Here is an 18,962-nt window from a genome sequence, read left to right as displayed (position 1 = left end):
TGAAAAAGAGATATGATATTGTGGACGATTGGGAACACTATCATCTTGACCATGAAGGAAAACATATTGGACATGCCGCACTACAATCCTTTTGTCAAAGCCATATTTAGAATACCACCAAACACTTGGATCGACTGGCTGGAAGTTGTTCTAGTTAAACAAGGTAGGGATTCAATCCCGCTTGGAAACGTTGCAGGTTTGTGGTAGGCAAGCTGCCCTTGGGGTCCCATAAAGTGCAACTACGGATTAGTCTGAATCCGTTGATATGCCTAGAAGATAACCTTAGCTTAGGATACCAAGAGAAGAAATTCAAAAAAACCATATTTAGAATAAATTATATGAATTTTCAGCAAATTTTATTAAATTTATATATAACTCATGCAATTTGTTTTGAAAACAAAGTAAAATATAAAATTTTTCCCTATCTTTGTTGAATCATAAACCTCTCTAATTTCAAAACTCGCACAAACTTGGAAAAAAAAGAAGAAGAATAAATTACCTAGGCCTCTCTGATTTATTTTTTATTTGGAATACACATCTCATTTATTTTTAGGAAAATTTGTGTATATTATAAAAATTTTAAAAAACGTCTATAAAATTTCAGTGAAGTTTATATAAATTTTTAAACTTCAAAATTTATATAAACTTTGTCTATGCAATTTACCCCAACATTTTTCTACAAACCCAAGCCACTTGAACTTAGCCTAGTTATAAAGAATGGCTGTGGGGTAGCCTCAATATAAGGCAGTCAAAACTGAAAACAACCATCCACAAGATTGCAAAATTATTATTATGAAGATCATTTGTAACTTTATCTAATACCTAGAACTAGATTGGGGAGGTGGCGGCGGCAATCGGTTAGGTGTTCGGCGACTGCCGGAGTTTGAACCTGAGCTTACTTCAACATTTTGATATGGGTCACTATAACGTCTACTGTGACCACCAGATCCATACCTATAGGAGTCACTTCGACCATTAGCAGCCGCATCAAAGGCAGACTTCCAATCCTCACCAGATGAAGGTACAGAGCTTCCTATGTTGTTTTCTGAAGGAACAAATGACCAGAAACTGAAATTATTAGACTAAATTATGGTACAAGTTCATATAGATAGTACTTGATTTCAATGGGAACTAGAAATTTATCTCCCCTGTGATGCACAGACTAAAATATTTGATTAAATTTTAAATTTCAATAAATTGTATTATCTAAGGTAGCTCAAGATTCGCAAGTGTAAAAACATGAAACAGTGAACTCAGGCTTTTTTTTTTTTTTTTTTAGGGGGGGGTGTCGTAAAAGAGTAGTTTTGAGTCACGGTTTAAAGAAAGTCTACATAGGTACCTATAAATTGATCGCTGACAAGGTACCCATGCTCTCGCGGGGTATATATACTTAATTAATATATTAATAGATATATATAATATGTATACTCACACATATAATATATATATATATAACTAATTAATATATATTGAAAAAGTAAGGAGGGATAACACTGGAAAAAAGTAAGTCAAAATCGACTTATTTGGAGGGGAGGGGAAGGAAGCACAAAAAGACAAAATTTTTTACCTTCCTCCTTCCAACCAAACAGACTCATCCTCTCCCCTTCCTTTAAAAACCCGGGTAAATTGCAATACCCGGCATATTTCTTGGGAGAGAACCTCAAGAACATTCAGGTTTGCGCAGGTTACCTGCCCCTCCATCAGACCAACTAGAAGCAGCAGCTGCCCTATTGTCATGGACGCCAAGTGCCTAATGAGTTTTGAAAGAAGGGTTGACTGTTTATGGACACGCTCCCTTTTGTTCCTTACATTCTGGTCTTCCAGGAGTAATTGTTCAATATTTGCTGAGCTCCGGGCACTGTCAACATTAGCAGATCAAATTAGTGCTGCCAAATTTTATTGTGAGATTTGAAGTGTTTAGATGATAAAGATAATTGAATTTAATGCTGCTTATATGTGTATGAATATATTTATCTCAAAGTGATGGAATTAATACTTATTGGGAAAAAATCGAAACAAAAGTGAAAAACCACTAGACCTAGTATTTATTCAAATGTGTAATAGAATAATAATGGAGTTGCAAGAACATTAAAAGTTGTTTAATCATGGAAGTAGAAAAGCAGGGAAGGCTTGCTGGCATATCAAGAAACAGAAAACTCAATTGAAACTAAGGAGAGAGGAGACAGAATGAACCTGAGGAGAACTATATAATTGGTTAAGCATGTCTTCTTTAGCTTTCTCTACTAGGCAAAGAACAACTGCTGCTCAGAGAAAACTAAATGATTTCATTAACAGCAATGAACAAAAAGACAGTAAATATAGCAATAATAAAAGAAACTGACTTTTGGAACATTAGCAGCAAGGCTATTAAGAACCGCTTCAACATAACCACGCACTTCCTGCGTCATCCATCTAAGTTCCTCTTCAGGATCCGCAGGCTTTCTAGCCATGGCATCCTACAAGAGTACTCAACATCAGTAGCTGCAGAATAGATTCTAGACGCCAGAAAGAAAAACTTATTGGACACATGGTAAACTGGCTAGGTATGTAAATAGAAAAAGATGGGAAAAAATGTAGCTGCAGAGATTCATAACTTTCATGAAATTCATAACTGATTTTCAGAATAAATATCTTGGCCAGGCCAGTGGCCAGGGGAGGGGTGAAATGCATCACTGGGAAACCTCTTCCTGTATAATGGCGTAATCCCAAATAAACCAACATGTTGGTTCTCCCTATGGTACGGTAAAGAAAGAGTGCAAATTTTTATTTTGCTATTATACAGATCAAATAAGAGAGGATAAGTTAGCTTTTAACTTACAAGAGAACCATCAGAAAGACTTTGTCGAATAGGAAAACCAGATTCAGCTATCGTTTGAGCTCCTCCTTTAATAAAATGTGCAATATTGCCTAGCTTGTTTAGCCACTCAACTTTATCAGCCATGTTTTCTGCCTTTAACACAACTACACTTTCAGCTGCCAAAAGCATGTTGCAACATTGACATAGATTGTTCAGTTATATTCAATCATTCATAATTTGGCCGGGCGATGATAGAATGCATATGTTAGTAAGAGAGTTACATTTCATGACAGTCTTATAGGGGACCTTGCTTGTTATCTTGAAAATGAGGCTTGGTGATTTTCCAGAATCAGCCCCATCTGCCTTCTTATCCTTAGAACCCTTGGCAGGAGCATCATCATCAGAAGTCTCCTCAATATTGCATTCCTGGTTATAAAATTCAAATTAAAAAAAGGAACATCCAAAAATTAAATATTATCGTTTAATAAACCCATTTTCTCTTTGTTATTTGAAACCTCTAGGAGCTGCCATTGTAGGCTACTACACTATCCTAAACGCATCTGCCAATTTAAATAAACAGGATTCAGAAATTTTATGCAGACCATTATATCCGCCATTCCACGAATTAATTTTGTTAATAACAAGGGCATTTTTCGCTCTCTAAGAAATCCATACCTCTAAAGTAACAACTCCTCGGAAATGTCGCTCCTCTTGTTTTTTGGTGTAACCAAGCTGCAGCAAGGCAAATCATAGCACATCAAACAAGACTTGATTGTTCTCCTCATCAAATCAATGCATCACTAGCAGATACTAATGCATTTGCACATACCGTATGCTGGAATGATTAATGCAACATGCTTTGTAATATTATTTTACAAATAATTAAAAAATAAAAGCAAAAAGAAATTATGGGTAACATAGAGAAACCAAAAGCGAAATTTCAATTGATCAAAGATAACATCAAATTTATGAGAGGCCTTGACTTATCATGGCAGTATGAATTATCAAAGATGAGGCTCTTGAATTTCCCATTTATCTCATGCCCAATTATATCATAAATAGTTGTTCAATCATTTAGAAAATTAAGTCATACGCTTAGCAAATGGCATCATACAACTTGGTGAAGTTACTTTCGTGTAATGCCAAAATCACCTTACTGAAAATTAAAGCATCATCTTTTGCCCAAATGGTAACATAATTTTTCAATTGATTAAATTATATTCAATTTTCCATTTCCCTTGAGTTTATAAATACTTATATTCCCATCCCGCTACAACCCTCAAGGAGATCCTCTCCCCAGATACCACCCTTTTAGATAGGCGGAACCTCCAAACTACAGCCCACCTAGGAAGGGTCGTACTAGCATACCTTCACCCCCAAGCTTGAGGTAGATTCAGAGACGGGGACAACATAAGTGGAAATAATTACCCAAACCATTTTGTAGAAGCAGCTCCTTAGAGAGCCCTGCCAAAGAATTATCCTTATGTCTGCATGTGAAGGAGATTTGGAAAACCATTAAATGTTATGAGTGAGGGGACAGAGAAGGGGGTGGGACAGGGAGGGAGGAAGGATGAAGTTTGTTAGAAGAGGTTATATATTGAAAGGGTAAACGTAGAGGGAAAAAGAAAGAATTTGGTAGCTTTTGGAAGAGACACTACCATCTCAAAATCTAGAGGGTGCTTGTTTCCATCTAATCCTTTTAGTCTTTATTTCTACTTTGTTTTAGGAATTTATATTAAGGTAAGAACTAGCCTATTCATTCTCATCTGTTTTCTCCACGTAGAGAAAGAATCAGAACCTCACCAATATGTCAATATCGTTAGTTTCTATTGGGTTTCATCGCCTTTCTTCTTTCAGAATGAGATTTCTTTGCCAAAAAAAAAAAAAATTCACTTAAACTCACCATCAGACCATTAAATAAGATGATTTACTAACCTTCCCAGTCTTCTCATTCAAAACAAACCATCTTCTACTCCAAGTATTACCTTTTCCGCTTTTTTTATATAAATATCCTGCATTCAGAAGAGATATTGCTGAGAAAGAAGTTAATTCAAATTACTCATTTATCTCATATGATACCTAGCATTCCAATGGAGAGAGAAAATAATACATAGGAATCGTCTAGAAATTATTTGTAGTTTAGCATGAAATATCTAAAGGAGGGAATTGCTAATGAAAATTACAGTAAGTTTAAACACCTAAATATTCATTAACTTGAAAATATATGTTTTTCTTCTGGAAAAACAAGGTTTATAAGATATGAAGAGAATTACGAGAGGATAAAACAACCTCATCACCTTGAAAAGATAACCAAGAGTTTTATTTATTCCTTCTTTTTTTTTGGGGGGGGGGGTGGCGGCTACAGAACATTCAAAAATTGTCCTGTGCTTCAGCAATGTCTTCCAATTATTGAACTTAAAATAATAAGTGCAAGACCAATTAGTGCAAAAGCAGCAATATAAAAAGTTCTGTAAATGAAACAAGTCTAACTGTGAAAGAAGACAGATTTTCCAATGACAGAAGCAGATAAGAGAAATATGAGAACAAATTTATTAGCATGCAACTCAGTAATTGGAAGTGACATGAGAAAAGAAGAAAAGGTACATCAGCAAGCCGATGATAAAGCCCTCAACTCTAATAAGCCAATGACAGACGAAAACCACAAATGGACGGCAAGAAAAATGGAAATAACTTGAGATGGATGATACTTTTACCGAACAACTAAAAGATATTACAAGGGAAATAACTAACTCAAGCTAAACTATTGACCCTCTTACACCAAGATACAGAAATTACAACGAAAATAACAAGAAACAGAGGAGGAAAAAAAAAAAAAGGCACACAACACAGTGACTCTGAACTTTCAAGAGGTCGGAACTCTCCCAAACATCACTATACTTCCAAAAGACTGAACTCCCTTGCCTTTTCACGGAAAGGCTAATCTTATACCCCCAAAAAAAATAATCTTTACTCCCACCAACTCTATCCATACCTATGGCAACACCTAACCTGACTTGTCTTTTACCATTTTAATCTCACAGTTATAAATCTTGGGATAAATCTCTTGACCACTGGTGTTAGTCTTCTCTGTATCACTTCCCCTCCAAGATTGTCTACCATAGGTCTTGGGAAATGATGTCCTACTCTTTTGTAAATCACCGGCTCTATCAGCTGACAATTTTGATAATTGCAGGAATGTAGAGCCATAGACAAGAATATCCGATGCAAATAAAATGATGGGATGAGATGATCAGCCACCACGAAGAGGTGCATATAACAACATTTGAATTTATACATCTATTGCGAGCTGCTGTTTGATAAGAAGGATGACAACAGAACAAAAGGAGGTAACTCGTTTAAGTAAGATGACTTTTGAAGCTTTTAATCCGGGATAAAAGAACGACAATTAGAAGAAAAGAGAAACCCAAGTAAATAAATGACACTACCGCAAGAGGAATGGCCTTAATGATATAGTTAGATCCACATTAACCGTCAGGATGAATTTGTAAAAACCTGCTGTTATCTCTCCTTCAGGCCCTGCAATCTTCAAGCTGGATGTCTCTTGTGCATCTTTGTCGTGTAGACCAAATTTATCTTTCAATGATTTTAAGGTTGCCCCACTTTGTTGACCTTTTTGAGGACTACTATCCTATAAGGGGAAACCAAGTTTCCATCACATTTGTGTCCTATGTAAGCGAATTTAACATTGGTATGATGAGACAAAAAGCAAGCCATTAGTTCCTTGAAGGAACTAAATAATCGCACACCCTATTTGGAGCTGACTGTTCTGCATCTACTGCTTTTTTTGAGGGCCGCTTTTGCTCTTCCTCTCGGCGCTGCCTCTCCATTCTGATGAATGCAACAGAAACAGGCATTAAAACATATCGAAGTTCAGTCAAATAATACCAGCTTTTGCAGGATATAATATTAGCATGACAACAAATGAGATACAAAAGTCAAAATCTTAGCTAATCATTACACCTTTCTTTTTGGCTTTTGGGTGGACGCCTAGGAGATTTTTGGAGCATAATAATCAATAGATGCTCATAAGTTCTCCATAATAAAAGCAGACGGGTCATTCAACCAATCAAAGCATTAGTTTAAAATTCACTAGTTGAATTCAAACCAATCATAATTTACAACGAAGTAAGATATTTTATTTCAAATATTAAAAAATGTTATATAATATTAAAAATATAGTCACAAATTGAATTTATAATAAAGAATTAATAGTCAATTGTCATAGTATTCATCGATTTTTACCACAATGACTTTTGGACAAAAAAAATAATTTAAACAGAGAAGATTTATAAAAACGTGAAAAACCAAATTTAAAATTTATATTATAATTCTTTATGATTTTCATTATTTATTGGAATATATATAACGAAAGATAAATGTAAAGAAGGTTAGTAAGAAACGAAGCCATGCCCCCAGGTACTGTAACAAATTATGGTTCTAAGAATAATTACTACATATTATTTGTAATCATTGTAATCTATTATTTGTTGTTTTGTAACAGAATCTTGGAATTTCAACCCCTTTAGTTTAGAGATTTAGTTTTTGCGCATTTTATTTAATTTCCCAGGATAGTTTCTATTCTTTGTATATAAATTTTGTATAACGCTCCCCACTATGAATAGCATAAATGAATTTTTCACTCATGTCTGTCATGGTATAAGAGCTGGTTACTTGTTTCTAGGCTTCTGATTCATGACGTCTTTTTTCCTCTCTTTGTTTCTTATCTTTCCCATTACTGTCAGTAGTCAACCCTTCCTTTCACATCATTCTTCAATAAAAAATATCTCGAAACGTGAGGATGAGGGATAGATTGCAGCCTATTTAACAATTGTACTCTATGTTTCAGTGATCAATGAATGAAATCATCTTTCAAGATTTGCACTATATATCTTGAGAATCTCAAATACTCCCTCCGTTTGTTATTATAAGAGACGAATAACTGAATTACGTTATTCAAAAAAACAGTTAAAATTAGTTAAAAATAATCAACGTGTAAAAAATATAATTTTTTTTCAAAAATGCCCTCATTAATAAGGAGAGAGAGCATAAGAGAGAACAATGATAAATTATTAAAAGAAAGAGAACTGGGAAGGAGAGAGAGTGTGAGTTGGAGACAATAAATATGGGTAAAATAAGAAATCAATACAAAAAAGTAGAGATAACTTTTAAGTGTTTCTTATATATAAAAACATGCTATAAGCATCAAATGTCTCTTATAATAAGAAACGGAGGGAGTAATATTCATTCCCAATAAAGTTCCAAGTCACATGAATCTTTCATGGTGTTGAATTATCATGAGTTTCAAATCCAAACTCAGCGCGTCAAGTAGGAATGGGAAAACAAGGTGATACCATTGAGAAGCATAAGATTTTTTAAGATCGTATGTACATATGCATTCAAAGAGATTATACATACCGCCTCTGCACCAAACGAATAAAGTGTTGGGGTGGAACAAATGCACGCTCCATATCAACCAAGGCAACGACCATTCTTTTGGCCTCACTCTTAAATGCATCTAGGGCAGAACTTGCTATTGCCACAATCTAATAAAAATTGATAGGTATATGATAATTAAATATCCAAAGAGTGGGCCAACTTATGTATAATTACCACGAAGCATTGTTACCTCTCTCTTCAATGGAGCATATCTTCCAAGACCAGGTGTAGCATTCGCAGCAGCAGAAACTATTTCCACAAGCACACGATGCACCTAATTTGATAGTTGCCAAACAAATTCACTTGAAAGAAGCTTAAATAGGAATATCAATAGGGGAAAAAAAAAACACAGGTAATTGTTCTATTTGTATGGGCTGATAATAATTAAATGCATGTGGTAGTATAAAGACACATTATGCGTCATATCAACAATTAGTTCGATAACATGCGTTGAAAACAGGGATTGTAGAGAAAAATAGGGAGACATAAATGGAGGAAGAAAGGGAGAAATAAATATATAGACGGAGAAAGAGGGAGAAACAGAAAAAGAACTACTGAATTTTTTTTTTTTTTTAATTGTTACACCAAAAGGCTTTGAACCTTTAATCTCTGCCTACACCTCACATTGCCACAAGAGCTGACCCCATGTGGAGATCTACTAATATTTTATTCAATCATAAAACTAAATGAAATGTCTACACCCAAGGGTTTGCAAGGAAACTATAAAACATAAAGACAAAAAAACAAACTGAAAAGAGAATTCTGATCACTAATTGATGGATTAATCCCTGAAACATAGACAAATACCCAAATCATCATTAACCAGACCCCTCCTCATTTTAATGCCTCCAAGACAACCAACTGTGCTTGATTTTTATTTCTGCAATGTTCCCAAATAGTCAGGCCTCTACCAAGATCTTTCCGAGCTATCTTTACTCATCTTGATAAACAAAGCATACAAGATACAACTAGCATACTGAATAAAATTATCAACTCAATAGAAGCAAACCTCATCAACACAAAGGCGTGATGGCTCCTTTGCCAGTTCGAGAACACCTTTAATTAAGGACCTTAAACCTTTCTCTGGGGAGATAAGATATGGTTGATATCCATCTGCTTCAAGAACAACCTGCCACAAACTAAAAGGGCCATATAAGAAACAAGAACCTTAGGAAGTTATAGTCCAAGATTCAACCTAAAACCAATAAAATGCATTCTAAGAACACTTACCCTTTTGACATTTTTCATGTCAAAGTGTCTGTCAATTGGAAGTTGCTTGATCCTGTTAGGAAAATTGCCTTCAAAACTAGCAACAACTTTCCAACCATTTCCCTGTAAAGGAAAACAAGATAAATACTAGATTTGAAAACCAGCTACTGCCAACACCCTTACATCTGTAAAGTAACCTAAGGATTTAATCACACGACTCTTCAGATATTAGGGTCTCCCATTATGATAGGGCTCAAAAGCAAACAAGATAACCAAATAAGATGCCAATTTAAGTAAGCAGCTCTTCCAATTCTCCAACAACCTCAAGGATTTAAAGACGGGAATTAGTAACTTGTGTGCAGAGTCAATAAGGCTTTATATAGTCTAAAACAGGCTCCAAAGGCTTTGTTTGAGAGACAGGAAGCAGCTCTAGTCAACAACGATTTCTAACCAAGAAAATATGGTCCTACTTTGTTCATTTGCATTATCCCCATAGAAATTAGTTGAGCATTTGTTTACGTAGATGATAATCTCATCATTTTAAACCAGTTGATTGAGGAGCTGGTTCATAGTCTAGAAAGGGAATTTTTACTGAAGGATACCGGTTCTTTAAACTATTTCTTGAGTATTGAAGCAAAAAATCTTAAGTTCAATCAATTTTTGCAGACTAAGTATGTGAAAGATCACAAGACTCGAGAAACGTCCCTAAGGTGCATGGGAGCGCACAAAATATGTATAAATTTGAACATATCACATGCTTTGTATATCTTTATATAGGAGATTCTTAAAATATTGACACAGCTCCAATTCTGTTCTTGGTTGTCCAACAACTGCCTCGCTAGACTTCATTTACAGGCTTTCCCTCTTTATCTGTGTTTGTTACTTGTTCATTATTTTCCATGCAGTAGCTTGTTAATAAAGTAAATACTCTATTTCATCAAGAGAAGGCAGGAACTAACCTCGCCTCCTGCAAGATGTTGAAGAAATTTATCCTCAAATTCACGGCATAACTCCAAAGCTAGAGCTCTGGTACCTGAAGAACTAGCAGTCATTTGTCCCCCAAGCTTCACTAATTCTTCCTGGACAGTCTGAGACTTTCCCTGTAGACTGCAGCATTTCCCAAAAAAAAAAAAAGAGAGAGAGAGAGAGAGAGAGAGAGAGAGAGAAATATAATAAGTTTGAGAAAAGAAAAGCAAATGTAGCCAGCGGAAGGTGCAACCTTAAGAACACAAAATAGAGAATAGGGTATCATATGCTAGCCAGCAAGTTTTCTCGTTGGCAGCAGACCAATGTGCACACACATTCAAAGATAGATAAATATATGAAGTGCAATCAGAATCATAGGACTTCTCCATCCATCATTACCTATACTCAAAGGAAGAAGAGGGAAAACTAGGGAAATTAGGCAGTTATGCATTTATTTATGATCCGGATTGGTAGTTTGGGCGTTGTATTTCTCTTGCTAACTGTTATCATGTCTTGGCACTGTTCTCAGCGTTCTAGTGTCCTGGTGTCTTGTGTAACTTGATGTCCATGAGCCCTATGTATAAGTATTACTTATTAGATTAAGTGTCAGATGATTGTGTCTGTATATTTGCTCACTATATCAGGACAGATGCTTGCATTGAAAAGTCATACTGTGAATATTCAGATTACTGATGGAGAAATCCTTGTCCGTTAGTTTGCGGCACTAGATTTCTAATCCCACAGGCTAATAAAGAATTCTTTTCACACACGCCAGAACCCATCACAGAATGTTGGAAAGCCCTTTCATTTTTAGCAACATGCAATGTGCATACTGAAACATCATGAGAAGGTGCAACATGAAGCATTCATATTAGACAGATGTGTAGACATAAGGGCAACATTGAATCCATTAATTAATCAACAAGCTACATGAAGTTATGTATTTTCTTCAGTACCTGAACTGTTTAATTTTGGCCCAAAAAAAAAAAAAGAACTGTTTAATTGCAAACACACATTACATACTACCTATGGTCCTAATTATAAGACTTTTTTTGTAAATTTAAGTAGACATAAAGAGGTATTACTTGTTCATTTAAAACAATTAGGTTATGAGAAGTGTACATTTAAAAATAACTATCTGCTCTCTATTAATTAATTTATTTTTGTGAGATAACATTTTTCACAGTAAATAATAAAAAATATCATGGGCAGGAGGAGGAAGCACTTCCAAGAACTAGCAAATAATCGTTTTGATTTATTAGGTTAAATTATATGTTGGAATTTAACTGCCGTACGTATGCATGTGTATGTGAGTGGCGGACACAGAACATCAAAGCTTCTACTTAAAAGGAATGCAAAATTTCAAGACAAGTTCACTACAGCTACTAATTATGTGAACAAAAGGATAACTTAATGCTAGCAGGCTGACAGTTGGTGACAAAAAACAAGTACCCAGAAAGAAGAGTTGGCAGCCTGAGCTTCATTCGATTCCGGATCTGGCCAGCAAGAGACTCAACCAAAGCTATTCTACCAAGTTTACTTTGAGAGGCTCCAGCCAATATCGATTTTAAACTTTCAGTCTCAGCACGCCAAGCTGTTTCTAAAGAGCTCTCAGTCCCAGCACTACCAGACTGTGCACTAGCTATAGCAACAGATTGACCTATTAAAGCAATCCATGGAATATCAGATGTTCTGGGGGGTCCTTCGTTCAATAGAAGAGCCTGTACAGCTGCAAGGGCTTTTGGGTCTGCAGCTGCTTGATCAATTTTACTGATAACACCAACTGTTCTGGTGGCTACAATTGACCCCAAAAAAAACAGTAATTAATGATACAATATAAGAAAAATATTTAAGAAAAAAGAGCTTTCTAAATAAATAGGCACAATTAGGATAGTTTGAAGGGGCTGGAGGAACAGAAAAAGTAGAAAACTTACATTCTCCATCATACTCTTTTGCTACTCTCAGGGCTCGTGATGATGAAATTTCCGGTGCCTGTACAGCAGGAACTATCACGAGCAAAATAGCATCATTGTGTTCAGCATATTCACTGATCTAATGAAGGAATAAAGCCAATTAAAAAATAAAACAGTAAATTTCTCTTTGAAGAAAATGCTTCCAAACAGCCAGACACCGAAGATGAATATAACACTTGCTAACAAATGAAAATACAGGCAGAAAATACTAAATAGTCCAAAATATACTTCATGTTGAACATAAAGCTTAATCATTGACAAGCACACATGTACTCACCAATTTTTCATCCATTATTCGTTGGTCCAGTCCAGGCAAGTCAATCAACTTCAATGGTGGAGCTGAAGAAGAACAAAAAGCGTGAGTCTAAAATTCATCCCCCGCTTCTCCCCATTCTTCACTTTGTCTATTTCTCTATATCATTATTATGGTAAATAGGAAAGCATAGAGTCACGAGTCTGATTTCATCACTTGCTGGGGAAGACTAAAACCGTAAAGCATGACATGAAAAAAAAAAACACACTAAGCTCATGTACGAAAGATATTTGTCATGAAAATCCATGGATTTATAAGCCAGATTAACTAAGAATTTCAATAAAAAGATGTTGGGACTGATCTTGGGGATAGATCGTCCTCAATGTAAGTGACAATGACATATTGATTTACAATCTTTAATATATTTGAAATTGAAAAGCTCACCTTTCTCAGTGGATCAAGAGTGTCATTATTCAAGCAGAAATTAAAGTAACAATTTTGCAAAACAGGTCATTAAGTAGAAAATTTCCAAAATTTACGCTCATATTATCGTCTTGTATTTTCGAGCTTGACCACCATAAACTTGAATGCGTCATTCTACTCCCAATTGTTTTCAGTGCCCAGCGGCCAATTTTGGTTGGCTTTTGCTTTTAGGAATTTGTTAGAGTTTCAACCAGTTTTAGTCGACTAATTTTAGAAAATTTTCGAGGCAAAATTGCCCTTTTATCCTAGTTAAATTGTTCAATTAACTGTCAAATGTTACTATAGAGTAACATTGCACCATTTTATAAACTGTCAGAGAAACATTACACCAATCAAAAGTTAAGAATATCGATTGCAACCGGTAGAAATCTTCCAAAGCAAATTTACCCGTTGGCGGTATAATACATATCAAAATAAGCATATAGATCTAAAAGGTTCTTGAAGAAGAAGGGGACGAGAATAAATGTTTGAGTATTGTATGCCCTGGGCAAAGGCAAAAAGCGCCTCCACCTCTGAATTGCCTCAGGCAAGAGGCACTAGAAAAGCACAAGCCCAAGGGATCAAGGCACTTAAGTTAGAAAAATTATGCTAAATAAATTAAAAAATAGATAAATGTGATTTGAAAGAAATTTTGACATGTAAATTCTGTAAAAAAAGAAAAGAAAAGAAAAAAAGAATGACATATGAACAAAGAGATACATGAACGAAGTAAGCAATGACAGTCATGAACCATTAACAAAGTAGTAAAAGATGAAATTAACTGGGGAGTACATAAGCATTAATAGTAATGGTGGGGCAAGATCATGAATACAATGTTGGGGTTTTACCCAAATCCTACCTCCCATAGTTCATATAATTATTGATTACTTTTTCTAGCTAATGAATGTTCATATATAGATTTTGGGTGTGTTTGGGTTAGCAGTGATAATGCTGACTTTTATTTCATCTGATTTTTGCAAATATGAGTTAGAATAAAAGTTAGTTAGTGTAATGTAATTTATGTTTAGATTGACTTCTATAAAAGTCAGTTTGATAGATTGAAACTTGGTTGGATAAGTAATGAAAAAGTAAGTTTAGATGTTCGCCTGATTTATAAATTGATTTGTAATATAGTGATATGTATAAATATTTTAGAGAGATCATATAGCATATAATATAATTAAGTCATTTATTTAGCTTCCATAATCCCTTCAAATTAGTCCACTTGGTCTTATATTAAGAACATGGGATAGTACATTTTATATATATATATAATTTGATAAAGTTAAGAAAAATAATAAATAAAAAATAATTAAATTACTACTGAAAAAAAAATCAAATTATTGAATCAAAATAAGATCCACTTAAATATATTTATCTTTCTTCTCATCCGTATTTACTTTCCTGTCCACGTTGGCAACTGTAAAAGCTCAAAATTTGAGCTTTCCACAGCAGCCGACTTTTGAGGCAAAAGTTGGTTGTACAAGAAGTTTACCCAAACAACCCAAAAGCTTCGCACCTGTTTGGATTGCCGTTAGAAGGGAAAAAAAGCGCATTCGAATTGATGAAACTGAAGTTTGTGAGTAAGTTGAAGCTTTTGGGTTGTTTGGGTAAACTTCTTGTACAACCAACTTTTGCCTCAAAAGTCAGTTGTTGTGGAAAGCAAAAATTTTGAGCTTTTATAGTTGCCAACGTGGAGAGAGAAAGTAAATATGGATAAAAAGAAAGATAAATATATTTAAGTGGGTCTTATTTTGATCCAATAATTTGATATTTTTTTCAGTAGTAATTTAATTATTTTTTATTTTTTACTTTTCTTAAATTTATCAAATTATATATATGATACACTATTTCAAGTTCTTAATATAAGACCAAGTGGACTAATTTGAAGGGATTATGGAAGCTAAATAAATAACTTAATTATATCATACGTTACATGATCTCTCTAAAATATTTATACATATAATTATATTATAAATCAATTTATAAGTCAGGTGAATATCTAAACTTACTTTTTCATTACTTATCCAACCAAGTTTCAATCTATTAAACTGACTTTTATAAAAGTCAATCCAAACATACATTATATTACACTAAATTATTTTTATCCTAACTCACATTTGTAAAAGTCAGATGAAATAAAAGTCATTTTTGTCACCGGTAATCCAAACCACTCCTTCAACTTACCCACAAACTTCAGTTTCATCAATTCCAATGCACTTTTTTTTTCCCGTTCTAAGGGCAATCCAAACAGGTGCAAATTTAACATTATAAAAGGAAGTTGGTTGACACTATGGTGGTCCCAAATGCTTTGTCTTCTTGCGAATGTTTCGAAACCCTAAAAAATAAAAGCTTTAAAATAAATATTCTAATGTGTGGGTTATAATTTCTGAACTTGAACTTATAAGCTGACTGTTTCACATGACTTGCAGAAGGGAAAGGGCACAAAAGGTGTGCGCCTTTTGGCACCTCAATGGCGGCAGCACACCTCATGATGTCTGATCCACTGGACCTGTTTAGTGCCTTGCCTTAGTGCCTATGTGAGCACCTTTGACTACACTGCCTTATGGTGTTCAGCAAATTATGTATCTCCATGGTTTTTCCTCAGACATTCAGAGACAATGGAAGACTATTGTTAATGTTAATAATAAATAGTAAAAATCCATTAATAGGCCTTTTCTCAACACCCTCAAGTCTTTGACTTGAAAAAACGGCTTTTGACATTCAAATCGTCATGAGTCTGATTCTTACGGTTCCATTCTTGACCATTGTCTACACTTCAAGTCCTAAGGACTTTCAGGTGGAGAAATGTTAGAGATAATAATAAAACTTACTCGTTAGCCTTCTCCTAACAGCTGAAACGTTTGGGATGATAGGGTGATTTACAATTTCGATATACTTTATCCACAATTTCTTCTTTCCATTGGTCTTTCTCTATTTCATGGTAAAAATGGAGCACATATTATAAACACACAAATCCATGCATATCTTTGTGTCTTTCAGGTAAATAACTTCACAATATGAAACGAAAGGATCCAATAAGATCATAAAGAAAAAACTGGAGACCAAGCCAATATTCAGAAAGCATCTTAGGCTATCCTCCATTTCTGTTGAAAGTCAGTCCTTGTTTATTATCTTTTCCTCAAAAGCACTAGTTCATTCATGCTAAAATGGAGGAGGGGGCTCAATGATGGGCCTACCGGTACTTGTGCGTAGTTTCAGGTATATTTCTTCATGATTCTTGCCAGATGAACCTTTGCTTAGCCTATCCTGTAGAGAATGTCGAAGGGCACCTATAAGATGAAAATTGAATCGAGACGGTCAGAAAAATGATAGGAGCAGTGCTAGTAGAAGGCTTTCAAGCCATTTTTATCCAAGCGCTTATGAGACATTTACATTGCTCAATGAATTTAAAACCAAATATAATAATAATATTAGCTGTTCTTACTTGCAGAAACTTGTTGAGATTTATTTTCAATTTGTAAGACGATTGACTTGCTGCTTAAAGAGCTATCTCTATTTAAATCAATGCTTATGGGAGCTCTGGTAGCACCATTTTCACCGGTGGGCTGCCAAAAGTTTAATTATGACCCTTTAAGGGAGAAAACAACACAACAGTGAACAAAGTCAACAAAACGCATATCAGCTATAACTTACCAAAACAGGATGTCCAACCAAGCTATTCAAGACAGCAGATTTTCCGGCACCCTAAAAAGTCAATCCAAAGAAATGAAGGGATTAAAAGAAACGCTCGCATACATTTTGTAGGGTTCAAAAAGCATAACAAAAGAAAGATGTTTTTGCAATGGCAGGGCAGCAACTACATAAGTATTAATAGAAAAGCAAGTGTTGTGAGTAAAGTTCTGACTGACCATAGTTATGCCTTTTATCCTTTTCTTTTTAATTTAGATCGTACTAGGTTAATATTTCCTTGCATAGTTCCTATTTTCAGCATTCCCAACCAAAACTGTAAATTGCAGTTAGAAAAACAAAGGATTACAAAGTAACTTTTCAGATGCTAACGAACGCACTACTCCGGCCAATTCTCCTCCAGTCAAGAGCTCCAGAATCCATTAGAAATTTAGATTCCATGAATCAAAATCTGTGAATTCCATCTTTTTGTCAGGCGCAATGACTTATCAAAGACGACATGAAACCTATTCCACAACCCTGTTACGTTGGTTCATTTTGTAATAGATCCAATTATACATAGCCGTAAATAGTGACTCCTCTCTTGTGAATTGAAAGCTTTCAATTTCCCGATTCCAAATGTAGCTTCCTTATCCCATCATCTGCAACCTCTCATAGAGCTCTCTGCTCTCGCAACAACACTCTGCAGTTCCAGAACAGCTCCCCGATTATACGACGCATCATAATCCAGCAACCACGATACCGATTTCCACACATTGCTTCCTTCTCCCACCAAATGCAACTTCCTCGGTGATAATAATGTTTTACGTTCACACACCAAGACTCTGTTCAGAATAACAGATTCCCAATCCAAACAGGGAGCACTGTCCAACCACAACGGGATCGAAAATTCTACAACACCAAACTGAACACATAGACGAGAAAAATATAGAAACTTACCACATTGCCGAGGGCAACGACATTGAGGAATGTGGAAGGCCGCCTACTGGGTGTCGTCTCATCAACATCTTCATCGGCAAGCACAGATGCAGCTTGGCGCATAGAATCCGAAAGCTGAACCAACTCCTCAATGGCCTCCATAGATTCAGAGACTAAATTCCAATTTCCAGCAAAGAAAGCGAAATCGTGAAAGCATGAAACGGAGCTCGGATTCCGATATTGCTGAAAGGAACGGAGGAAGAAGGATGAGAAGGAGAATAGTTCTGATGGTGGTAGATACGATTCCGGCGATCGGAGAACAAATTAGGAAAGAATGCGGCGGTTGGGGTGGGATCAGAAATAGGACTAGTTAACGAAAATGGAATTAAATCTCCCACTGTGGCTTTTCACGTAAACGAGATTTGAACTTTCTGGCTCTTCCATTTTGGCAGGAAACGCCAGTGTTTCGCGCATTAAACCGGAAAAAATGAGACTTTGGCGCAAATAAAAATAAAAAATAATAATATTATAAAAACAAATTAACTAATTTGAGTAGATTAAGTTAAACTAGTTATTTATAATAAATAAATATTATTTTTTTAAAATATCCTTGTTAATCAAGTATATTAGTTAAAAATATTATTATTACAAGAACTATTTTAAAATAAATAAATAAGTATGAGAGAAAAATAGATTGAGATTTTATATTTAAGATCAAAATAAAAGTCAAAACTCTTATATTAAGAACTAGAAGTAATACTAGTAACTATTTACATAAAAGAAAAAATAGTTATAAAATTTATATATTATTAAAAAATTTACATTCTTTAATTTTAAAAATGCTGAAAGTTAAGCAAAAAATAATGTTCGTGCAATTTGAAAATCCCAAAACTGGGTTAGGATCATTTTTAATTAAATATTTTGAAATTCATTATTTTCTTGAAAATAACAAAATAAACAAGAGATTACCTACATCTAGAATGTTTTTTATTTACTAGCTATGATAACCATTTACAAAAAAATTTAACACTATATCATTCAGGTAAAAAAGATTAAAATACAAAATCACTTGCTTATCCACCATGGTGAGAAAATTTTGGAGGATTTGTTATAAAACTAAAAAAGAAATATAGAAGAAGAGAAAAGAATTAGAAAGATTAGAAGATAAAAGTATTTCTTATTCCATTTGATGTACTAAATACATGACACATGCCCTCTATTTATAGGCATAATTTTACAATTTTAGTAGAATTTACAGATAATAAAAGATAATTGT

The 18,962-nt window shown here is 34.6% G+C and overlaps 1 pseudogene; it reads right to left on the bottom strand.

Moving 5' to 3' along the window:
• Positions 1 to 815: 815 nt before the first annotated feature.
• LOC114727430 (dynamin-2B-like) lies at positions 816 to 17,848 on the bottom strand (annotated as a pseudogene).
• Between the last annotated feature and the right edge of the window lie 1,114 nt (positions 17,849 to 18,962).

The sequence above is a fragment of the Neltuma alba genome, unplaced genomic scaffold (assembly GCF_004799145.2).
Source record: "Neltuma alba isolate B1F8T4 unplaced genomic scaffold, ASM479914v2 tig00012474_pilon, whole genome shotgun sequence".
Classification (NCBI taxonomy): Eukaryota; Viridiplantae; Streptophyta; class Magnoliopsida; order Fabales; family Fabaceae; genus Neltuma; species Neltuma alba.
Note: the sequence above shows the minus strand (reverse complement) of the source record. Positions and strands in the feature narration are given on the sequence as shown.